The sequence below is a fragment of the Ursus arctos genome, unplaced genomic scaffold (genome assembly GCF_023065955.2).
Source record: "Ursus arctos isolate Adak ecotype North America unplaced genomic scaffold, UrsArc2.0 scaffold_29, whole genome shotgun sequence".
In the NCBI taxonomy this organism is placed as follows: domain Eukaryota; kingdom Metazoa; phylum Chordata; class Mammalia; order Carnivora; family Ursidae; genus Ursus; species Ursus arctos.
In genome coordinates this window covers 33,244,141-33,271,151 of record NW_026622974.1, presented here as the reverse complement: position 1 = coordinate 33,271,151, position 27,011 = coordinate 33,244,141, and the positions used below count along the sequence as shown (strand labels likewise).

The window sequence follows — 27,011 nt, the reverse complement described above, 5'->3', positions numbered from 1 at the left end:
CCACCCAGCTGAGTTTCAGATAAATAACAAATTATGTTTCACTATAAGTATGCCCCAAATACCACACATTTTGTATGGAAAAAAAATTGAGTAAGGATGAAACTATACAATATAAAGGGGGACTATCTACAAAAGAATTAGAATAAGACAGATTTAAGTTCTGTCATTTATCTGACTACAAGTACTTGAGTGCATCCTTCAACTTCAACCCAATTTCTTCATCTATAAAATGGGGCTAATAATATGCTCCAAATGTTGTAGTGAGGATTAAGAAAGACTTAGATGCCGGGTCCTATAATGAATATTATAACCAGACTCATAGTCTCAATATAGAGAGAATAAAGTAGGGAGAAATAAAAATCAATAAAAATTTCTTCATGTTTGTTTTCACACATGTCTACCACACTCAAGGGCTCTTAATGAGTAGAATTAGACCAGGACTTTTGATTCTCCTATATGTTAAGTGAAACTGTGCCTAGTATTGTGCCTGACATGTCATTAATACACAACAGTTGACAGTATTGTTATTTAACTTATTAATAAATATTTAACTTATTATTTAACATGTGTCTATGTGCATGTGAGTGGAAAGAGAGAGAGAGAGAAAGGAAGAGACTTAACCTTCAAATCCCCCACACTAAAAAACTAATGTAAACCCTGAGTCAAGAGGATGCCAAATGATAGTCATTCTGGAAACGAGTTTGGAAGTTTCTAAAAATTTCAATATCTGAGTACCAAGTAACCAGTCATCCCATTCCTACATACTTACCCTGGAGTAATAAAAACATATTCACACCAAAACCTGTAGCTGAAGGTTTATAGCAACTCTACTCATAATCAACAAAACCTACAAACAAATGTCCTTCAAAGGGTAAATGGATAAACAAATTGTGGCAAATCAACACAATTCCACTGATTATTACCGAGCAATAAAAACATTGAACTATTGATACACTCAACCACTTTGGTGAATCTCAAGGGAATGTTTCCAATTTAACATACTGTATGATTTATTTGTATAAAGGTCTCGAAAATGCAAATCTATAGTAACAAAGCACTGATCCATAGTTGCCAGAATTTAGGGATGAAAGGAGGTTATGACTAAAAAGGAATTGCTTGAGGACTTCGGGGAGTTTGAAGGAACTGTCTGTATCCTGATTTTGATGTTGGCTATACATACTGTAAATGTGTTAAAATTTATAGAGCTGAACACCAAAAAAAAAAAAAAATCAGTTTACTAAGCTTTCCTTTTAAAAATAGTATTAAAGAGAATAAATATATAAGTGGTTTAAACATTCCAATTAAAAGGCAAAAGTTAGGAGGCATGGGTGGCTCAGTCGGTTAAGCATCTGACTCGATTTTGGCTCAGGTCATGATCTCAGGATCTCTCAGATTCTTTCTCCTTCTCTCCCTGTGCCCCTTCCTGCCTCTAAAAAAATCATTAAATAAATAAATGAAGGCAAAAGTTTTTGAGTTTGAATAAAAAAGCAAAATGCAACTATATGCTATTTACAACAACAAAAACACCCCAGATACAAAAGTAAAAGGATGGGAAACGATATATCATGCAAATGTTTATCAGGTATAAGCTGGTGTGGTTATATTAATATCAGACAAAGTAGATTTATAGATAAAGATGAATTTTTATAATGAAAAAGAGATCAATTTATTAAGAAGATACAAAAATTCTGAATGTGAATGCAACTTAATAAGACAGTTTCAAAGCACATTAGGCAAGAATTGAGAGAACTGAAAGGAGAAATGGAAATATTAGATATAATTTGAAACTTCAACACTTTCACTTCCAGGTACATGATGACAAAGAATTTGGCAGGAATAAAAGACTTGAATGATATTATCCAAACATCTTGACGTAACTGATGTTTATATCACACACACACACCCCAAGAATAGCAGAATGTATGTTTTTTAAGGGCATATAAAACATTCTCCAGGGTGGAATATATGTCATAAAACAAATCTCAATAACATTGAAAGGATTAAAATTATACAAAGGATATTCTTCGAGTACTGTAATTACATTAGAATTCAGGATGATCTTATACTTTGGGGTGGGGGGGGAGCGTGGTTATTGGCATTTTTCTCTTTATGGTGAAAAAAGAAATCTTGCCAAGTCAAAGACTGAAATAAATGCAACTATCGCTTGATTGCCTATTACCAGTTACACAATGCTAGAGCTTATGAGCAAGGTTATTGTCTATAGTTGTGTAATTGTGGGCATTGAAGTTAACAGGACCAAAACATATCTTTGTGAAGATTTGATCATCATGGATCTGATCATACAAACTGACAACTTTCCTTCCTAATTCCAAGCATCTTTATTCAATGTAAGTGTCCATAAATATGCCATGATATCACAAAAAGACCAAAAAAAAAGTGTTTTGAATCTCACAAAGGGTTAATAAAATAGTTTATTCATTTGAACTCTGAGGATGATTTGTTCTCTCCTCAGGACATACCCATATAATTTTTATCTATTCAAAACAGTCACTACATGATTTTTACCAAAAGGAGAGCAATTGCTGGGGAATTGCCATGTTCCCAGAAATGGCAAATGAAAGAAGGGAATTCAAGTAAATTAACTTATTTTTATTCCTTCAAGCAATACTCAAACTTATCAGTCCATTCCCCAGAGTCATGATACACTAGTTCATCCAACATCAATCTATTAAATAATTCCTCCACTAAAATAGGTTTCCAGGCATAACCTAGTATGATGTCTCCAATGAGGAAAGGAAAAGCTGATTCAGAAGTCGTGGGTACTATAAACACAGTCGGGCAACACTTGCAGTCTCTTGGCCTTCACAGTCATGGTGAATAATGAAGGAGGGAACTAAAAATTACTACACGACAGACGGTAAGAAGCATGGCGATAGCACCTGATTTCCTGCGATGCTGTTTTGTGGATACTGAACTGCATAAGGCATAATTTAGAGAACTGACCCAACTTAAAAAATGAGGCAGTGTTTGCAAAACTCTAGATATTAAAAAGTAACGTAATAAGCGTGGATGACTTGCCCCTGGCTGCTGGCTAAGATTTTAAATTCCAGGAGCTTAGGAAATCCAGCCAAAGGATGTAGTGTTTCTCCAGTGTCTGTGACAGGGTCATACAGCTGCTCCAAACAGCACACACCACATGACCAATGTGTAGAATCGCCTCTTGGCACCACACCATCGTGTGAAATGTTACAACTTTGACATCGCAGCCAAAAAAAATATGAAATTAAATGAGATGCATAAAAACAAGCTTGTGCGAGCATGAGAACAGCTTTTGCAAAAATTAAATTCTTACTCCATAACCTACTTGGGCCAAAAACATAGTCTAACCGTTCGGTTCCACCGTGACCATAAGTTCAGTGACAGCCCTGCTCACTAAATGACCCAGTTGTGGCCTCCTCTCTCCTGAGTTTCCTGCTTTTATCTGGCCAGAAATAAAGACGCTATCCTGGAAGGATGTTCTTATACTTTTTGGGGGGAGGGGGGGAGAAAGATCTTAATGGTATTTTTCTCTTTATGATTAAAAAGTATCTTACCAATTCAAACAAAGATTGAACCAAATGCAACTATTGTCTGAACACCCATTACTAGTTATGTAAGTGCTAGATTTTCAGGAGGGGTGTTGTACGGCGTTGTGCAGCTGTGATGTGGGTACTCGGCCAAAGTTCGAGTGGGGGTTGAAATCTTTCCCCAGGACCAAAATCCCCTTCTCTAATTTGCCTGTCCATGGGTGGGGTCTGTTTGCAATTTGGCTTCTGAGAAGAGGTGTCTTTCACTAAGTCACACAAACATAGCGGCATGCAAGCAGAAATCCTAAGTGGGACAGACCTAATCAAATGTAAAAACGAACAAAACAAAACCTAGAGAGAGATCATCAGAACCAGGGACGTAAGACAGGGAACTGTTGCAAGTGGAGGGTAAAGTTTTACAAAAGATCCAGAAGGCTGGACCGTGAAGAAAGTGCAGGATGGGGTATCTGGAGAGAATGCTGTAGGCATCATGGGCATTGAAATTAGATGGGACCATGACCATATTCCCAAGAACTACATCACTCATTCAAATTGGGGGACATTAGAGCTGTGCTCAATAACTGAGAAGATACAATGCGTTCCTATTCATGCACTTTTATCATTAGAGGAAACACTTTAACATTCTTAAGAAAGATACCCCAAAAGAGAGGAGGAAACATATTTATTTGTGTAACAGAAAATACATTTTTGCTCTGAATTTTGCCTCACAATAGTACAACAATTCAGGGTTTAATAAAAATTTTTAAAAATTGTCAAAGAAAAAAATGGGTGGATTGGGTGTCAGTGTTTTTTTTTTTTAAGTAGAGATTCCATTGCATATTCACATGAATCACATGAATGTATTCTAGAAAAATAGATTAAGTAAGGCAATCACAGAGGACTGAGAAAAAGATAAAAGACATAGGCCGTGAAGATGTGCAATGTACCAATGTGAATGACTTTTAATATGAGAAAATCACGGGGAAAATGCATTCTGTTTTTCTTTACATAGGTGCAGTAATTCAGAATAACTTTTAAGTAACAAAACTCAAAACAATGCCATAGAATTTCTACCTTTCTATGTAGTTGAAAACTCAAAGCCCTGATTATCACACCACTTAAGTTCATCCATAGAAAAGTCCCCTTATTCATGTTCTTCCACACCTTTCATCTTTTTAAGGACCATTGTCCCCCCTCCCTTTCTTTTCAGTGTCTTCTTCTTCTGCTTGCCCTTCGCTACATTTTCTCCATCCCTAATGTCCAATGTCCTAACTCACTTCCTAACAACCAACCCTATTAAAATCCAACCCGAGTTCAATGTTTTTATTATACTCAATAGGGGTAGAAATGAGGTGTAGAAATGAGGTCAACTATTTCTGTGCTCACTGGAGCCCTTTTTATTTTTATTTTTTAATCTACACATCAAAAGTCATAAAGTGTAGCCAGATTGGAACAGAGACAAAGAAAGCACCAGGATGGGAAGGACAACACACATGAAGTCTTTTGAGGAACAGAAAGTTTCCTCTAAGGCCACGTATATGTTATTTTCTCTGCTTAGAACACCAGTTCCCCATCACACCTTCCACATAGCTGTGTTTCCTACCATTCACTCTCTAACTTGGTGTGATCCCCTCTGCAAAGCCTAGCCTACCTTCCCAGTTTTGGGACTTTCACAGCAGTCTATTTAACTAACTGCTAAAGCACCTAGCATGATTCCCATCCCCATATCTACCATGAAAACAGGGTAGAAATGGAAGGAAAGAGGGAAGGAGGAAAGGGAGGGAGGGAGGGATGGAGGGAGGGAGGGAAGAAGGAAAAAGAAAGGGAAAAAACTTTAATTTTAAAGAAGAAAGCCATTAAAAATATAATAGATTTATTAAGTCATTTAAAGGACAATTATATAAGAAAAAATGCCTTATTCTACATGATTTAGACAACAGAAGAGTGACCAATGGCAAGAAGATTCAGAGAGGCAGTTTTTGACTCACACTATAAGAAAGAACTTTATAAAATTATAGTTGTCTGAAATAGGATAAAGTACTCTGTTTTTTGTCTCTGGGAATATCCATATAAAGCCTGGAAAATTACTTCCAAGAGACATTGGTGTGAGATTTATACAGTAGATAATAAGTTGGACCAGACTGACATTGAAAATACTTTCAAGTCTGGGCTATATTCTTTTGCTGAATTTTGACACTCAGGAGAGGCAATATATTGATTAAGCCCCCCCCCACCCCGCCTCAGCCATTTTGCCCTGCACAGAGGGTAGTATTTTCAATAAATATTTAGTTTGCAAATCTGCATTGGTCTTCTGAAAGAACAAAAAACACTTCATGAAATCCTTATGGTAAGTTATCACATTACACAGATTGACATCTGAAAACAGTTTTAAAAAGTACAAGGCAATGAGACATACCACAAGCAAATATTTTTATGCCTACTGTACATGAGAGAAAAAGGAATTCAAAATATATGAACCATATTTCTCAGAAAAGTTTCTGTGATATGAAAGCAAAAGTTATGAGTGGATTGTATATAAATAATTATGATAATTTCTAAAGACAATCATTAAACATTTTTATCATGTTTTTAGCTTGTTATATGTGGATATATCTAGATTGTTTTGTGTTGATCAAAAGTTGTGTGACTTTTTTTGCCAATATTTGGAATTTGGCAAAACTTAAAGTGAATTTTTCCACTATTTATTAAGCCCATATGAATTTCAAGGATTATTTATGAGAATGGTTTGATTCATTTGGAAGGTTCCTACTGATGGATTTGTTTATAAAAGCATGTTAATGCCTAGAAAATGTACTCAATTAAATTTTTCAGATGAATTTTTTCCATCAAAAGGAACACTAATTCTGGACTTATCCTAAGGACTGGGATTCTAATCCCTCTTTGGCCTCATTTCTTTAGCAGATCGCCCATTTCCTGAGCACCCACTCCATGCCAGCAACTTTACATGTGTACCAAGGGAGTCCTGGCTGAGTTCATTCCCTATGAAATTTCTTTTTCGATCGAGAAAAGATTAATTAGGAATTGGATGGGACTTGATGTAGCCCCATGTGAACTAGACAGCTGATGTCCTACAGATGGTCTTACTTAAGACTAAATAACCTAGATTTTAGGAAAACAAACTGGTGTTCGACTACTGTGGGAACCGAGCACTGTGTTGGTGATGCCACAGGACCAAACTGAGAGTCTTGCCAAAAGAAAATGATGATGAAATTCTAGTATTTTCTATAGACCTTGAAACTCTGCTTTTCATCCTAAAAGTGCCAGAGTTCAAAATCACAGGCACACTTTATTAAAAATAGCCTGAAGACATGAGGCTATGCATAACTGCTAATTGCCATAAGCTTCTAAACACAAAGGAGACTTAGATCTACCCCTTAATTGTAGTGTAAGGAAAAGTTTGTACATAATTTTATGGATAAATGCAAACAAATGTGGAGTAGCTTTAAAAAAGACATTTCTTTTTCATGAAAACTTTGTATTAAATTGATGATTTGACTTTCGTTGGAAGCCATCTTAATTTTTTTTAATTTTTTTTGGAAGCTAATTCAATCAAATGTGGTACAGAATATTTTTATCCAATCTCTTTCTCTCCCCCCGGTCCCCTGATAAATTGTAAACATGTTAGTGGTATTTTATTCACTCATGGAACACGTGGCAGCCCCTGAGCTCTATTACACTATGCTTCATATCAGCTGCAAACTGTGAGCAAACACCTGGTGGACCTTTAAACAATATGGTTTGTGAAAGAAGTCACTGTGCAGACAGTCACCATTTAATATGCAGACAGCTTGGTAGACTCAGATGAGTATTAAAGACTTTAAAAATCAAGAGATGGTATCTCTGATTTTTCATCTTTCAGTTCCAAGCGTTGGGCTTTTTGTTTTGTTTTGTTTTTTTAACCACTAAGTTACGAGCCTCCATATCTCTTTCTTTCTTCCTTTTTCTCTCAGGTTTTTCTCTTTTCAATCCCAGGTGTTACAAGGTTCTCCTGGAAACGTAACATTTATAATATGAATAGTATTTTAGAACAAGATCAGAGTCGGTAACCATGGTCAGACCCATTCTTTCACTGCTCATACAACATAAAAGCACCTATCATGTGTCAGAACAAAACAAGAAGGTAAATAAAACACCTTACCTACCTTCAAGTTATGTACAACATAATGGGCAAAGATCTTGTAATTTACATCACTATTTTTTTAGTCCACAAATTTTTCCAATGGCATGACCACTCTGCTGCACTTGTATCTACCCCAGTTTGCTCAGGAGCTGGGTCAGCGGCAGGGAATGAAATCAAGGAAACAGTATACAATCCACTGCCACTATCATCTTCCTGTGATCGTCCCTGGCATCCTAGGAATAAGAAGATGCCTGTGCCAAGACTTAGTATTAACTTGATTGACTTCCTTCCCTTGTAAACGTCTCATCTTTGTCCATGATACTCTAACTTTGCCCACTTTGCTCCTCTTTGCCTTATTTCCACCAGATGGTAAACTTCTTGAGGGCATAATGATGGATTTTTTTTCCCTCTGCGTCTCCACCAAGTTGCCCGCTACCATGCCTGGTACATAAGTGCTTAGTGAATGCTTCTCAAATTATAAAGTTTGCACTAATGAAAAGGAAACTGTAAAATATTATCAAAGGAGCAAAACAAAACTTTCAGAAGGATACTTGTTTTTAACGGTATCTCTATCAGAAAGCAAGGTATCTGTACTTAATTTCCTATAATGTCATATGCACAGTAAGCCTACTCAGTTGAATTTTCCACTGATGAGACAATGTTTGTGTAAGTCCATTGAAACACATAAGGAAGAGAAAAAGAAGCACTTTGAACAGCTTAATTAAAAATTACCCTTCAGGCGCCTGGGTGGCTCAGTCAGTTAAGCATCTGCTTTTGGCTCAAGTCATGAACTTGGGGTCCTGGAATCAAGCCCCATGTCAGTCTTCCTGCTCAGCGGGGAGTCTGCTTCTCCCTCTTCGTCTGCCCCTCACCGCCCCCACTCATGCCTTTTCTCTATCTTTCTCTCTCTCTAATAAATAAACAAAACCTTTAAAAAAATTACCCTTCAAAAAATCTCAAAGATAAAATCCATTTTTGTTTCAATATATGTGCCAGACACTGAAGGTTGCCAAGCACAAGCCATTTCCCTCCTCCTGTTCCTCCTGGTTACCCCATCCCTTCACGATAATCTGAAAGTGCCAGCCATTCAAGTTACCAGATTCACTTGCCAGTAGAAGAGACATAAAGGGGATTCCACAGGGAGGCTCTAGGTGACCATTTTTACTCCCTGATTTAAAAAGCAAGACCCACGAGGACATTTCTCTCGCCCAGCATCTTCCTCCTTTTTGTCTTTCAGTAGGTCCTATCCTCAAGCAGTGACAGTCACCTTGCAACCACGAGAAAACATGCCGAGGATGAAAAGCGACACACAGAGCTTGGCAAAGAGTGAGAACAGAAGCAGCCTGGGCTGCCCATTGTTAGACTTCTGAAGTGAGACAACGCAAAACCCCATCATATAAGTAACATTTATCTGAATGTTCTGAACTGTGTGCGAGATGCCCTGCTAGACACTTTATATGCATCACTTCTTTCTACAATTGAAACAACACAGTGAGGAGATGTCTGCATCTTGGTTCACTGGATGAGGACATCGGGGCTTGTGAGGCACATTTCCATCCCCATGCCATAATAAATGGCAGGCTTGGGGTTGAAAACCCTAACTTTCTCAAACAGGACAGTTTATACTTTAACACACTTATTAATGGGCTCACTTCTCGCTTCTCAATGTGAAAAGGAAATCATGTGCGAGTGACTAGTCCAATGCGACGCAGCTTTACTTTAAGAAGATGGTGTAAGACAGCACTACTAGGGAGAGGTCTTGGGGGATGCCTGACAAATCAGGCTTGTCACAATGAAGAGTCTGTCAATTTCACACCCTATAACCTGGGCAGGTAACACAATTCCCCAAGAGACTCAGTCCCATCTGAACTTGGGGACTATGAATTTCTAGCATTCAATAAGAGCACTTGCATAGGAAGCACTCTGTAAATATCCAGGCATGGATGCATAAGGGGATGAATGGCAACCATTGGCATAGGCGAGGAAGTACACACATGCGGATCAGAGCAAATTAATTCTCAGAGTATCCACAGGAGGCTCAACCAGCACGAAGTGTGTTAAGTGTTCTTGAAAGAAAGAAGAAAGGGGGTTGGGGGGGTAAGGAAAGGAACCTAAGAGAAGCCCCTGCCATAATTTAACCACAGCCACATCTGAATATTGTAGCACTGGTCTAGGTCCCTCAGATCACTCTCACTGATATTTAGGGTCCCAGCTATTATATAGATGAGAGCATGTCTTGTCCTGCAGTGTCTGCCAATGGCTTTCCTGCTCCTGGCTTCTGAGTTCTCAGATCTCCTATGTTTGGAGACATGACCCTTGCATCTGGACCTTCTTGAGACCATTTGGCTCCATGTGAGCTTCCAAAGATACTGTTGTTGGTCATTGACCTGCCTGCTTAGGTTTATATTGAGTTTCCGATTTTTGGATCTCTATCCTGACTTCAATGTCCAGTACTCCTGGTTCTTTTTACTTTTCTCTTTAGATTATTCTCTCCTAAGAGTTGCTTTTGCACCTATGTTCCAACACGTTCCTATGTATTCCATCCCATTCCCATTTGCAATGGTCTGCATGGTGCGTCCTCTCAAAATCCACATTTTGAAATCCTAACACCCAACGTGATGACATTAGAAGGCCTGGCCTTTGGGAAATGATTAGGTCATGAGGGTGGAGCCCTTATGAATGGGGTTACTACTCTTATAAAAGAGACCCCACAGAGTTCTCTAGCCGCTCCCACCACGTAAGGATACAAGGGAAACTCTGCAACCATGATCTTGGAATTCTAGCTTCCAGAACTATGGACAGTATGCTATTTATTAGCCACCCAGTCTATGGTATTTGGTTATAGCAGCCTGAACAGACTAAGACACCATTCGTTGTCATTCCAGGTATTGCCCGAACCTTAGTGAAGTCTCACCAGTGTAGTGGTTCTCAGAGTGGGTCCCTGGACCAGCAGAATAAGCATCACATGGAAAGTGGTTAGAAATGCATGTTCATGGGCCCGAGCCCAGACCTACTGAATCACAAGTCTGGAAATGTAGCCCAATAATCTGTGTTTTAACAGGTCTTTCAGTGGAGTCTCATGAGTGTGAAAGTTTGATAACTTTATATGCAAATGATACTAATGGATATTTATTTGAAAGAAACACATTTGTCTTTATGTGTAAGGTGCAGAAACTATGAGAAGCACTTCTATTCAATCACTGCAAACGGCAAATAATAGACTGAGTTATTGGGCTTAGTTTGGGCTTGAAAGCAAAGCCTGAGACAAGAATTAAAATGCAGGTTGTTTGGGAAGCAGGAATTGGGAAGCATAGCGGTCACTGTCAACAGCAGCAAAATTCAGCTTTGCTAGGACCTCTCAGATGAGTACAGTTGGATTTTAAAACTCACCTTCAAATCTGCAGTTGAGGCAGAACCACCCCAGCTAAGACACAGACCTCAGTCTCAGCTGGAACCCTATGCCTGACCTGTGTGCGTGAATAGATGCTTGACCGCCATGTGCCACTGAGTCTGGGTGCAGTTTGTTTTGCAGGAACAACTGACTGATAAAGGTGGTAATTTTTTGTCTATATTACAGTAGCCAATCCTAGACCTATATTGTTGTCTCTGGCAATTACCCCATAACTGACAAGAGAAAAAATTTTAAGCTTTCTGAAGAGGTATCATGCTATAGAATCTAGCAGACCTAGGTGGTAATAATAATAATAACAATGATAATGATGCCCAGCTCTGACACATAACATTGGTGCAATCATGGACATGCTAGTCAACCCCTCTGAGCCTTTTGTTTCCTTATCTGAACTATGACAATTATTCTACCACATCATGATGCTCTCTCAGAATTTAATAAGATAATGCAGACAAAACACTTGCTAGGTAATACAGTTATAAAAATTAATGTTTACTGAGGGTTTCCTATGTGCCAGCCACTGTGTCCAAAGCAATCGGCTGGAAACATTCTGTTTTCATTCTCATATGACTTCTACAGAAACTAAGGCTTAGCTGGGTTTAAATAACTCACCCATAGATACACTGTGAGAAAATGTCAGAGCTGGGGCTCAACCCCGGAAGTCCTTCTTATTCCAGAACCTGTGATCTAAATTTCTACAGTTAGCATCTTCGTCCTCTTTCTTTTCTTACATTTCTTATATTCCTTGCAGTCTAATACATATTTATTGTCAGAAGAAAACCACTCTTCTTCATCTGGTAAGCTAAATGCACCAACTAAATGTTTACTCTGAAAGCAGTCGATTACCTTTTTTTTAAAAGATTTTATTTATTTATTTGACAGAGAGAGAGACAGCCAGCGAGAGAGGGAACACGAGCAGGGGGAGTGGGAGAGGAAGAAGCAGGCTCCTCGCGGAGCAGGGAGCCCGATGCGGGGCTCCATCCCAGGACCCTGGGATCACGCCCTGAGCCGAAGGCAGACGCTTAACGACTGAGCCACCCAGGTGCCCCTCGATTACTATTATTAAGAGCAGACTTGGTAACACCCAAACCAGGACACCCTCAAACCCTGGTAAATATTTATCAACTAGCTCACCTCCTCATCCCCAACCATTTGTATCAGTTGCAGATTTCCATGATGTAAATGCCACCAGGACTGACTTCAAACTGCCAACATCAGGGTCCATGATCATAGCTTGCGAAGAAATGTGCCTAAGGAGCGGTCAGGAGTTGTTATGGCACCACCGCCCTCAAACCGACCACATAAAGGGACTACTCACACCCAGGAAGAGTCAAAAGGCTAAGTGCAAGCAACTCAACTTCCCTTCAGATGCCAGAGGTAGTAATCAGCCGGAGGGGTTATAAATTTGCAAATACAAATAGCCTCAGAGCCCAGACAATTAATATTTCTGTAATGCAGGCAGAAGCGTTAAGAGAATAGAAATGGTGGAACCCAGGGATGAGCCAAAGAGACAGCATAAGCTATTGCAAAAAGGGACTAAGTGTCACATTTTTAAAAACATGTGCCTGCTCTATGCACAGACACACACACACACGCACACACACATCTATATACTGGAATAAAGTGTGACCTGCCAGTCTTCAAGTTCTGCTTCTCTGTGACTCAAAATTTGAGTAATTAGACCGTGAGTGTTGTGTGCAAAATGATTATTCAGGAATCTTCAAAATAAATTCTGCTCATGTAGCCTTTATCATGGTCCTATGAAATAATATTATCTTCACTGTAACAAAACAAACTCTTAAGTGGCAAAATTCTATTGATGTCTTCATTCCCTGTTATCCTTAATTAACCCAATATAGCAAAGCCAAATGTCTGCTTTGAATTTTAAGCTACATTTTTTTGTAGATTCTATATTCCTTGTGAATACAAAGGTGTCCTGGTTGAAAATGTTAATCTCCAAAGCAGTATTAGTTACTAAGCTACCAACTCTATTTCCATGGTTTTAAAAACTACCTCAGACAGAGATTTGGAATGAAGATCTCCAAAATCTGGGATCAATCAAGAAATCACTCCCTAAAAATCTTGTTAGCTCCATTAAGTGTTTCCATCTAAAAAATGAGTTTTACTTTAGAACAATTCCAAATCCTCTGAATTAATTTTCCATTTTCCTTTTCACTGTTCCAGTACTTCTTTTCATATATGCCTCTGTTTTTTCCAGTCTGGCAGATGTTTAAAAATTTTAATGAGTAAATTCAAGTTCTTAAGTTAATTCAGAAGAATAGGATTAAACCAATCTATTCTGGCCAGCGAATTATCACTTTAAATTAAATCACCAAGCAACCAGAGTCCATATTCCTATAAAAATCAGCACAATACACCAGAGACTGTCTAAACATTTCATAATTTTTCTGGAATTTGCTGTTGCCAGTATGCATAATCTATATAAATGCATGGGGTTTTGCCAAGGAATATAATCTCAAATGGTCAGCTGTCCAAATCTTATCAAAGTCCATCTAAAGGAAAGTGATATTTATGGCACATGGTCTAAAGCATATGTAGGCACCCATTCCTGTAAATCGAGAACTTCCACATTATGTTCCAGAATTCTACAGGTGGGTTTTCAGAACAAGGGCAGGCTGAGGTGGTAGATTTCAGAGTGTCTTAGTCCCACATACATCAAGGGAGTTTGGTTTTATATTGGGATTCTGCCAGAGGTTTCATTAGAAAAGAAAGGAAGGATTCTGATAAATATATGAAAACCAGCACTGTAATAATGTTACATTTTATACTTAAGTCAACAGAAATCTTTGTTATTACACTATGCCATATTGATTCCAGGATGGTAATGACCTCAATCATCGTTATTAAGCAGCACACCAAGAAACTGCACTGTGAAACTTCCGATGCAATTGCAGAATAGGCACTGAGTTCTCTTTTCACTGCATTTCTCAGTGCCCCCCATATGTAGCAACTTGAAAAATTACTTTAGAGTTAAGATATAAACAGAGTTTTACTTTATGATATTGAAGAAAGTATATCTAATCACGTATACCTTTTAACTTCTGCCTCCTAGAAACCTGGAACCGAACGCATGTCTCAGAGATAACCAGTTTATGTAAATAACTTTATGACTTAAGGTTCTGGTTTCTACTTTCAATTTCAATTAAAATTAAATAATCTTAATTATTTTTTCTTCATATGTTAATTTCTGTTTTTACCAGGCTACATTTTTAGAACTATTTTATCATATGTTATATTATTTAAGATGTAAGTTTGATAATACATGACAGAGAGCTGAAATAGCTTGTCAGAAATGTATTTCTATCTTATATGAAAGGGCTTTGCTCCATGAGATCATCCAGGGACTCGGGCTCCCCCTATCGTGCTGCTCCCTCCAACCTCCAGTGTGGTGCTCGACTGCATGATTGGTGATGGGAGGCATCCATGTCCACAGTCCCACACACACCACGTTGGCCATATCTAGCCGTGCATACCATCTTTATGATCATGTCTTCACCCATGCATTCTACTGATATTAAAAAAGAAGCAAAGAATAGATACTGAAAGAAGAGAAGAAACATTCATTTTCTTCGTATTCTAGCCTATATCATCGGTTCTCAAACACTAACATGCACCAGATTCCCCAGACGCAGGCTTATTTAAAATACAAATTTCTGGGCAACCAACACTGGCTTTCTAACTAGAATTTCAAGGAAAGAGGCCAGATAATCTGTATCTTTAAAATCATTTTAGATTATTTTGATCATCAGGTATATTGGAGAAACCACAGAATAAATTATTTTTTTAATTTTCAGTAAGATACCTATGCTGAACTAGGTAATTCAGGTATCCTGATCCTTTTAAATCATGTTGGAAGATAAAAAGTAACATGGTGAATAACATTACCCCCAGGCTTATCCTATCCTATCCTTCTAAGGGCCTCTTCTCCTATCCTTCTAAGGGCCTCTTCTCCTCTCCTGTCACTCTTTCTTTTTAATGCATGCCTGCCATTTCCTCCTCAGTTAGAGTTTTTCATCACAGTCCTACTTGAGTCTACCTCTCCATTCCTAAATGCAGCTCTACTAGAACTCCAACATTATCTGTGGCAACCCCTGGTACCATGAGGAAGCAGCCACGCTGACAAACAGCCACACCGCAACGTGACACCTGCTATTTTGGAGGCAAGTGCAAATTGCTCAAGATGATGAATAAAGTGGTGGCATGATGGACATCTCAAAATGAGCCTCAGTGTGCAGAGAAGAAACAACAAAGAAGCCCAGGCCATATGCAGCAGAGTCACAGAAGCCAAAGGTATGTAAAGGCTTTTTATGGCTCACAAAGCAACATCAAAACACTCAACAGAAACCTATGGGGAAATAATATGCACCCCCCTCCTAATTCTTCCTAATACCATCATCGTGCTATCGTCAAGGTGGCATAGAGACTGACATCTCTCCAGAAGGCCTCTTCATCAGCTCCCCAGGAAGCTTGCTGGTCATCACCAGAATGAATCTTCCCTGCTTGAATTCTTAGGCTAGATCGTTCAGAGAAACAAAGGTAAACGTGTCATGGACAGGGTTCTCACTAGGCTCACCAATCCTATGGGTTACATATAAGCAGACATCATGGCCAGAATGAGCAGTGCTCCCTCCCAAGGCTCCATTAGCTAATTTCTGATTTGCTCCAATAAGCTTGTACTTAATCACATTAGCTGCGTGTTTAAAGTCTTCAGCATTCTAAAGTATGTGTATTTTCAGTTGAAACTTATTTATTTCTAACTTTACAAAGAAATGGTGAGAAATCTGAATGATATTACAGAAATAGGTTTAATGCCACATTTTCAGCTCACACATATTCCAGAAAGTAAGATCTACTTCTCTTCCTATCTTCAGACTACGAAACAAGCACTTTCAAACTGCATGTACCAGGAGGTTAACAGCACAGGTTGATATACGGAGCTAGTGTGGGGTTAATGCTATGTCACTAAACAGGTGATCGAAAGGAAGAAAAGAAAAAGATTCCCACGATACAGCTCCTAGTGGGTCTCAGCATAAAAAGGAGTCATAAGAGGGCAAAGTCTGAAAAACAGAACCTTTAAAATCAACATAGATAGAAACGGTAAAGAGAATTTGCGAGTTGGCACTCAGAGATGTACATTCAAAATAAACAGGCCCAGACCGTCCCTAGTATTAAAATATCATGACATTTGATTTGAGTCCTTGTTTTATGGGCAACTGTAACACTTAAGAAGGTGATTTTTTTTTTATAAGTGAAATTAGTTTGTGATACACAATTTAAAAACACAGAGTTCTTTCTAGGAATTAAAGCTTAATCTCATTTTTATTGTGAATTTGGCATACAAAATAGTCACTAGAGCTAAAATAATTTAAGAATCTTAACTATTACATTTCTGCAATGAAATAGAATGAGTATTAACTATTAGAAATTAGGAAATAAAGAAATAAAAGCAACATATTATTAGCGTGATAGAGTTATTTATCAAAAAAAATTCCAGACAATCAACATAAAAGTCACTAGACTTAGAAAGTTCACTAAGTGGCTGGACACCAAGAAATAAACAAAAATAAATAATTTTCCCATATGTAAGCAATTACTATTTAGAAAAAAACAATAAAACACTAATTTAAATACAAAGAAAATATTAAACAATAATATAAAATGCCTACGAACAAAAAATATTAATTTTAAGGAATCTATAAAAAATAAAAGTCTAATATTTTACTGAAAGATGTAAAAAATATTTGAATAGGTATTGAACCAAATAATGTTCATTATTTAGGACACTCAGTATAGTAAACAATGTTGATACTCTACATATTGATTTTTATAGCTATCCAATATAATCCCAATAAAAGTCAAAAAAGAATTTTTTGATATGTATTGAGTTGATTCTAAAGTTTCTTCATAAAATAAATAGACAAAATAAAGAAGAAATGGGGCATAAATAAGCAGAGAAATGTTAATAATCACTTTCAGATTTTAAAATACAGCACAAAATAAAAATATTATAATTATTATGGTTAATAATATACAATGAAATAAAAGAGATGCTGAAAATAGAATTAAATATAAAGGCACATATCCTAGGGCACCTGGGTGGCTCAGTCGGTTAAGTGTCTGACTTCAGCTCCAATTGTGATGTTAGAGTCCTGGGATAAAGCCCTGGGTGGAGCCCACCTGGAGCCCTGTGTCAGAGCTCTGTGCTCAGCAGGCAGTCTGCTTGTCCCTCCCCCTCCACCCCTCTCCCCCGTTCCCCCTCATGCTCTCTCTCTCTCTCTTTTTCTCCCTCTCTCAAGTTAATAAAAAATCTCAAGTAAATAAAAATGGCCAAATATAATTTTAAAAGAAATACTAATGGCTAGCAGGTAAAAAAAAAAATCTTGCCCCATCAATAATCAAAATCCTACACATTTAAATAGGAATGATATAATTTTTTTAATTTGGCAAAGACAATTGTATGCATGGTACGTATTTATGGAAAATCATTGAAGACTCATTTATAAAACAAAACAAAAAATGAAAAGAGGCAAACTTCACTGTTACAGGATTGTTAAGATATATCAAGGCTCATACATACTTAAAAAGCGTTCTGAGCACCCAATTTCACTTGGGCGGGTCCCCCCAACACCACCAAGCAATGCTCTGGGACACCAGCTGCGTGTCCTACAATTCAACTCAATTCTGATACTATTACCTGAGGATAGCTTCAGATACCACAGGATAAGGGCTCAGTCCTACGAGACTGCCCCCGACTCCCACTTCAAACATCAATCACAAATCCAGGTTATCATCTGCGCTTCTGACTGACTAGCTGTAGATCAGAGATTCCAACAACCCCCTCCTTAGGTTCAACTAATTTTCTAGAGCATCTCACAGAAATCAGAGAAACATTTTACTTACTAGGTTACTGGCTTAGTATAAAAGGATATAATTCAGGAAGAGCTATCTACGAAAGAGACGCATGGGACAAAGTATGGGGAAAGGGCAAGGAGCTTCCATACTCTCTCCAGGTGCACCATCTCCCCAAATCGCCCCATGTTCATCAACCTGGAAGCTCTCTGAACCCTGTTCTTTTGGGTTTTCCTAGAAGCTTCATTACATAGGCATGCAGGATTAAATCATTGGCCATTGGAAACTGATTCAACCTCCAGCCCCTTTCTCCACCCCAGAGGTCAGAGTGGGTGGGCCTGAAAGTTACAACATTCTATTGGTCATATGGTTGGCCTCACAATCAGCCCCCACCATTAGGAGTGCTCCAAACGTCATCTCCTTAATGTAACAGAAGACAATTTTATGATTTTTCATCACTTAGGAAATTCCAAGAATATATTAGGAGCTCAGAAACAAGGACAAAAACCAAGTATACATTTCTTATTATAAGTCACAATATTGCTATACTATAGAGTAAAAATTATGATGTAGAAGTGTATCTTTGACATGGGCAAATGGCAAAGAGCTAACTAAGTGAGGAGTAAAAAACAGGTTACAAAAGAGCATGCCCAAAACAATTCCTTAAATAGATCAGTATGTGATTGAAAAGACACATTACAAAATGTTAATTGGGGTTTCTCTGGATGATGAAATTATCAATGATTTGTTTCATTCTTAACTTTGTTTTTTCAGATATTTTACATTGAAAACATTTTCCATTTAGAATTAGGCAGAAATACTAACAAACCCAGAGAGAGAAATTGTGAGGACACCTGTGATAGTTAATTTTTTAAGCATGAACTTGACTGGGTGTGAGTTGCCCAGATTAAACTTTATCTCTGGATATGAGGGTGTTTCCAGATGAGGTTGGCATTTGAATTAGTGTGGACTCTTTAAAGCAGACTGCCCTCCCCCATGGGAGTGTGCATGATGCGATCCATGGAGAGTCTGCATGAGGAAAAAAAGAATTCTTCTTTTTTTTTTCTGCCTCACTGATTAAGCTGGGACATTTCATTCATTTTTTCTGGCCCTTGGATTACGATGTACATCACTGGCTTTCCTGGTTTTCAGATGTTTGGACTTAGACTAAATCGCACCACTAGACTACCAGCTTTCCTGGCTCTGAAGCTTGCAGATCACAGATTGTGAGACTTCTCAGCCTCCATAGTTGTGTGAGCCAATTCCTAATAATAAATCTGTATCTATCTATATATAGATATATGTAAGACTATTCATATATTTTTATTCTTATCCATATATATTCATATATATACTGGTTCTGTTTCCAATAAAGTAAACACTGGAGAAGCATGGATTCCTGTGCTCTTAATTTAACCAAGAAAATTAAAAATTGGCTATTAAGCCAGAGCGGGTAATCCAGCTATTTAATCTACTCAAATAAATATCTAGATAGGTGGCTCAATTTTTCACTCGAAATTATTTGTCTGATATCATGTAGGAACAAGCTGATCTGCAGGTTCAGAAAGTGACCAGGCACGTGACTAGATGCACATATGAAACAGGACAATCAGAAGGGCTGACAGTCCTCATCGTCCTGCTGTGCCTCAAAAGACCACATAAATCATTTCACCAAAATCAAAGTGGCGGCCATTCTCAGCCATTGTCCCCTACCACTGGGAGTGGCCACGAGTTACCAACTGAACAACAAACTGAAAAGCGAAAAATCCAATGGCTTGATCTGGGAAAGAATGAAAGAGTAACACACAGCTTGGAATGAACTGGAAAGGTTACATTTCACCAATTCTGGAGCTGTTGGAGATAGGCCTTCTGTGTTATAGCTGCTCATAGTTTCTTCTATATTAGCTGAAGTTTACATCAAAGGATAAAATCAGAAACTCCTACTTCTGTATAATTCCCCTACCCTCATCCTCATTCACGAGCACTGCAGTGCACTTGTCTACTGCTACGACCTTGTGATCCACCTCCTTCCCTCACATCTCTAACCTAGGGGGTCTCCAAAGGGAGGCCCACACACCCCAGGGGATGGGAGGTCAATCTCCTTGAGTACTGGAAGAAATATTAGATTTTCTATTTTTACTTATTTCTATGCTTAAAATTTAATGGACATAAAATAATAACACATGTCTTCATATAAAACAGGAAGCTAATATAGATTACCTGAAACTGGATTCGCCAATTGGTGGGTGTCGAGCCGAAAGACACAACCAAGCCAAACACTAGGAAAAGGAAGGTTTTTACCTGCAACAAGTAAAGGAGAACACCGAGGGATAGTTCCCAAAACAATGTCTCTCAGAACAAAACACTGGGGAACTTTTAAGCAAAGGATGCATACATATTCATGAAGGGGCTTGTACGATGGGGAATTCCGCATGGAATTGGAGCAAAAGTCATTTTAAGGTGACACAGTCCAGGTCTTAGTCAATCAAAGTCACGAGGGCCTCAAGGGTCAATATCATCAATTTTCTGGCTCCAATTGGTCAGGTATTTGAGTGCTCAAAGGGATTTAAATGCCACAAAGGTAACTCAAGAACGTGCCTCGGGCAAGTAGTGCCAGTCAGGCAGAGATCACAAGATGGCCAGGGACCTAAAATGACTTTTCTTGTGTCAAGAAAACTATCTCTTGGGACACCTGGGCAGCTCAGTCGGTTACACACCTGCCTTTGACTCAGGTCATGATCTCAGGGTCCTGGGATCGAGCCCCCATCAGGCTCCATGCTCAGTGGGGAGTCTGCTTGTCCCTCTTCCTCTTCTGCTCCCCCTCCCTGCTCGTGCTCACTTTCTCTCTCTCTCTCTCAAATAAATAAAATCTTAAAAAAAAAAAAGAAAGAAAACTAGTTCTCATTTTTCTTTTTCTGGGGATCCCTGTTTCTGCTTACAATACCAGTACTTTTCTCCTAGAGGAAAGCTATGAGGCCTGGGGAAAAAATAAGTTCTGAATGAAGATTAGTTATAATCCCTAACAGGTAAGTCCATGCTAGCACACCCGGCTGCAGTATGCCAGCTGTTTCTTCTTCTATGGCAATTAACCCAAGGGAGGAGGGTATTTGCATGGGTAGGAGTTAATAGTGATGATCCTTTCAGCATATGGCCTCAAAAAGCCATTAAAGTTGGGTTTTGATGATATTCAGTTTTAATGAAACTGGTCATCATTGGTTAGTGATATAAAGATTTCCGCAACAAAAATAAATAAAATGAAATAAAACAGTAAATTGAAAATAGCCCTAAAAACTCAAACCCAAGCCCAGAGAAGAAGAAAATTGCTGCATTGATGTATTTAAGCGGCCACATTCTGAGGTAGAAACATGATGAACTAATCAAATCTAATGTGGTTATATAATTTTCTCCCAATGGTAATACTGGTGACTATAAAAATTCTTACCCACACATTTAAAAGCTCAGAAATACATTTTGCACTTATTAAGGATTTTTATAAACAGTTTCAGTAGGTATAGAGTTGATTTACTAAAAATTGAAAGTCCTACAACTTCCAATTAGTCTGTAACATCTGCCTGATATCAGGGAAAACATAAATTTCCTAGCCAAATTTTAATACAAAACTTTCAATAACTGGAGGACTGGATTTAAAAATGAATAAATATTATGAAAGTTGAGTAGAGTAAAATCTTGAAAATTGAATAAATATTGTAGCAACGATGGCAGCAACAGGATTAAAAAATCAGAACAAACTGAACTTAGACCAGCATTTGAGATAGCTCTCGCACAAAGTGTAGACTACGGGGCTGTTGGGGTGTCTTTAAGAAATACATTCAATCACATTGTTGTCAATAAACACATAAATTATGCGCAGTAGTATCATTTTATCACTATCTTAACTTTTTATCAGGAAGCAGAACTATTTTACTACTAATAAAAAAATTTAAAAGAATTAAGAATGGAATCTTACTTCATTTCTATTTTGTATAGTTTTATAAGATACATAATTTTAGTACTATAATACTTCAGTCATGTAATTAATGAACAATAAACACATACTGGGTTCACGAGCAATCAAAAAAGCTGGGATAATAAACACTGCTCTAGTCTTTAATTCTCATTGCTGCTAAAGTTATTCTCTTAACACACACTTGAATCATGCCTTATGCTTCTTTAAAAATCTGTTAATGGTTCCCCATGGCCTAATGAACAAAACGCAAACTCCTTAGCAAAATATATGAGTGACTGGGTCAAACATTTTTAGCCTAATATCTATCTGGCCTTTCCCGCTCCCTCAGACATGATTAATTCCCCATATTTCTAAAGCACTTGACCTGTAATTCTAGCATAGCACTCATTTTGCTCTGCAGAATTATTAGAAGTTTCTATGGAATAGTGAATAAAACACTGGACAGAGGCAGGAAACCTCTGGTTGTACACAGCTCTACTGTTGCCTAGCTATGAGCCCCTAACTCGGCACTTTATCTATCTGAGCTTAAATTCCTTATCTTTAAAATGGAGATAATGACAGACGGTTAGAAATAATATATCTACATTTTCTAGGGAAGCTGTCTGTCTCCCCCAGTCACTCGATACATATTAGTTGAATCAATATACCAATGAGTAAATGATTCATTTTGAGAAATGGATTTATATGTAGAATTTGACCCAAAGTGAATGACGTTATAATCTTACTTATTCAGATCTCTAAGGAATATGGGGTTTGGAGTAATTATTATACAAATTTCCTACGTGTTACATGGGAAAATAACTTATTCTCAATAAATGTAAATGCGATATAACACTTGTAACATCATTTGATCACCTTTAATTAATTCCGAGACACATTCAAATATTGTTGCCTCTTAACATCTAAAGCATTTTTTCTTATTTCTGATGACTTTATTTTAGAATTAGCAGAAGTTGTCTCTATTTGGTTTACAAAAATATTCACTCTCTTGAAAAAAAGGGGTTTTAAGTGGCCTAGAAGTCTCAATGTCCTGTAGGACTTCCCTCTAGCACTACTCAGTACATGGCAGAAATCACTCTGGGTAAAGTTTAACTCCACCCTTCCCGAGCAATTAAAGTAAGTATGATTGAATTTTTAAAAAGTATGGAAGCACCAGCTTGGTGGATTCTGGAAATTGATCAGCTCTTTCACAGATGCATTTCACAAAAGATCCACCTGTGGGCCAGGATAATGTGGAAAGCCTGGAAGATTCTGGCAGCCAAAGAGAACAATAACTAGGAGTTGTTTCTAAGTCATTGTGGCCTTTGTCTATACACACTCAGAGAAGAAAGCAATTTTTAACCACACAACTCTTCCCAAATGCACACATGTGGAAGTAAGAAAAAATATCCAGTGAGCATATGCGTGACTTAAAGAACAAAGAAAACTTCAAACTCTTGGCTGGGCTCATGTAGATGACTAAAAACAATGTTTATGACATGCCAGGAAGGCATCTATGTATGTATACTTATATGTTAGATAAATATAGTGTGATCCATATTTTGAGTTAAATAAAATGTGAACATATGTCTGTACATATTCCAGAGGCATTTCTCTAGGTGCATGGCGTGGACGTGTTTCACAGAAAGTGTCACAGAAACTCACGGGTGGATGGGGTCGATACAAAAGCAAAAATAATAACCCAGTCCCTATAGAATACTGAATGGTTTTAGTGCCTCTGCTCGAATCCAAGCCAGAAATATAGTGAAATCCTCTGGCTAAAAGCATTATTAATAAAATTATTTACTTTGAAATTTTGTCTCAATTCTAAAAATGCTATGAGACTCTGGAGAACCAACCAGGGAATTTTACTAGCATGCTTCAGATCTGAGAGCAATCACATGTACTTATCCATCACGCAAAATAAAGACAACTCCTGAAACTCATGAATTCCGGACACAGAGAAAAAGGATGTGGAGAAACAGAAGTATGCAGTGAGGCTCTAATATCATTTACAGACTTAACCTTTCAACTCTCATTTCAGCAGATGGATAGAACAATCCTTACCATAAGAAAAATACTCTATAAGAACCTTTGCTATTCAGGTAAATAAGACTTTTTAAAAATCACAATACTAATCTGGGAAAAAAAACATTCTGACAAGTATCAAATGCACTGAAGCTTTTCTACGTTTGACTTTTCAAATGATTTTGAGCCTGCTGGTATTGGAAACCATCTTTGGAGAAACCAAGTTCTGTCTGCAAGAAAAAATATTTAAAAGTTATGCAGTGACCACCTCCTGCCTCACCTGCCACCCACAAAACTATCCTTACATTAATAATTAACTTAATAAACACTTAATCTTTTCCTAAAATTTACATGGATTTAAACACCAAGGTGAGAATATCAGAAAACTACTTTGAAACTTTGAAACTTACTTTCTGTGACCTTAAATGTTAATTACGTGATAAATCTATTGAAACAAGTTTGCTATATTGAGGTACAGTGGATGAGGTGAGAACAGGGCATGATCTAGCATATCCCATGTTGAAATAATTTATGAAATTGAAAATAATGTTCTTTTCAGAGTTTGTTTTTATTTCTAAAATACATCTTAGAGATATGCTCAAAAGTATACAAAATCTTATAAACAAGATTCCTTATGCTTTAAAGACATGTTCTAAAATATTTACTGATGAAATGATATGCTGTCTGAAAGTTTCTTCAAAGTACTCAAGAGATCGTGGTTAAGGTTAGAGTGGTTTACAGAAGAAATGAGATTAGCAATAGTTAATAAATGCTGAAGTGAAATAATAAGTACATGTGGGTATAACTATTCTGTCTCAATTTAAAATGTCATATAGTAGGGGCGCCTGGGTAGCGCAGTCGTTAAAGCGTCTGCCTTCGGCTCAGGGCGTGATCCCGGCGTTCTGGGATCGAGCCCCACATCAGGCTCCTCCACTGGAAGGCCTGCTTCTTCCTCTCCCACTCCCCCTGCTGTGTTCCCTCTCTCGCTGGCTGTCTCTCTGTCACATAAATAAATAAAATCTTAAAAAAAATAAAAAATAAAAAAAAAATGTCATATAGTAATTTTTTAAAATATTATGCAGATATTACACGCAGCACTATTTATTGAAGAAAAAGAATGGAACAGAGAACTGGTAATTAAAAATGTATTACAACCTTATATTATCAAAATAGTACACAGTTCTTAAAAGAGAGAGTATACCTAATTGAACTGATAGGACTATAAAAAATGGAAGGTGCATAAGTATTTGTGGAAAAGGTAGAAATACCGATACGTATCTATATCAATAGATAAATAGATTTACTGGTTTTCTAACGTTGCTTAACAAATTGCCCCAAACTTAATGGCTTAAAGCAACACAAATCTATTCTGGAGGTTGGAAAACCAAAATGAATTTTGCTAGTTTAAAATCAAGGCATTGGATGGCGTACGTTCCTTCTCTACGTGCTAAGGGGACTCATTTCCTTACTTTTTCCAGCTTTCAGAGGCCACTTTGCATTTCTTGGCTTGTGGCCCCTTCCACCATCTTTAAAGCCAGCAGCGTAGCATCTTCAAATGTTTCTCTGACTATGACCCTCCAATCTCCCTCTTATAAAATAAGGACCGTTGTGATTATATTGGGCAGACCCGGATAATCCAGAATGATACCCCCCTCATAATCCTTAGATTAATCATATCCACAAAGTCCCTTTGCCATGTAAAATAACATATTAATTGGGTTTTGGGGATTAAGATGTGAATATCTTTGAGAGGGGCATTATTTTGTCTATCACAGATGTGTAAATATATATCTTTCTGGAGATACATAAAAACTGGTAATATTGATTCATCTGGGGAGGGAGACTATGGCACTGGTGGTCTGAAGTAGGAAAGATTCACTGTTTGCTGTGTATCATTTTGCACTTTGAATTTGTCCCTTGTGTATGCATTATTTTAAAGCACTATATTTAAAGGGTCACCAAAATAGTAGATCATTTAGACAATTTTTTAGGAAGACATAATTTTACCTGTCATAGAAATAAAAGAGTAAAAAGTTATAGTTTTTAAAAAAAATGTCTTTAATACAAAAAAGAGCCCTTTGAGGTTGGACATTAATTCTATTTTATTTTTAAAAAAAATTTTTTTTTAAGTTGGCTCCATGCTCAATGTGGGGCTTGAACTCACAACCCTGAGATCAAGAGTCACATGTTTCACCGACTGAGCCAGCCAGGTGCCCCAGACGTTAATTTTAAATATTCCTTAAATTCTGAATTTTTGGTAGTCTTTGTCTCCATTTATATTAAGATGACTCAGTCCACTTGAAGCATGAATGTACATTTAGAAAATTTAGGTATAAATTTAAAAATAGTCATCATGAGGTTAGAATTTACTTCTTCATTACATTATTTATAAGGCTTAATTAACCCAAATGAGCTTATTGTTCCTGGAAATACAAAAGATAGAAAAGCTGAGTAACAATAGAAAGGAGTTTATTATGGTCTATCCCTGATATCACCTCCACTCTCAGGTCCCGTGAAGCGGTAGGTGCAACAGTGCTGGAGAGCGGAAACGTGATCTCCTGGGTGGTTAAGAGAACAACAGTGGCCCCAACAGCTATTCTGTTCCGTGAAGATGGAGAGCATCTGGGGCAGCAGTCAGGACAAATGAGGAAAGATCTCTGAAGGCTTAAAAGTACAGAGGGAGGGGGGCGCCTGGGTGGCTCAGTCGTTAAGTGTCTGCCTTTGGCTCAGGGCGTGATCCCGGTATTCTGGAATCCAGCCCCGCGTCAGGCTTCTCTGCTGGAAGCCTGCTTCTTCCTCTCCCACTCCCGCACCCCCCGCCTGTGTTCCCTCTCTCGCTGGCTGTCTCTGTCAAATAAATAAATAAAAAATCTTTAAAAAAAAAAAAAGTACAGAGGGAGGGGTCAAAACCAAACCTAACGACTTATGCATGAGCAGCAGTGGATGGGAGGCAACGGTATTAAGCTATGGCATGCGCGGTCTGGTTTGCTAAGTTCTAACAGAAAAACGACCCTAAGTCATGGATGTTATTTCCCTTCCTGTAGTTCTTGGTGCTTTTGTTTTTTTACAACCAACAAGAAACTGCAACAA

At 37.8% G+C, this 27,011-nt stretch overlaps 1 protein-coding gene across 3 annotated transcripts in view; it reads right to left on the bottom strand.

Annotated features, from left to right (window-relative positions):
* BCKDHB (branched chain keto acid dehydrogenase E1 subunit beta) overlaps positions 1-27,011 on the bottom strand; it is a 580,561-nt gene that overhangs the window by 120,091 nt on the left and 433,459 nt on the right. The window lies entirely within an intron of this gene.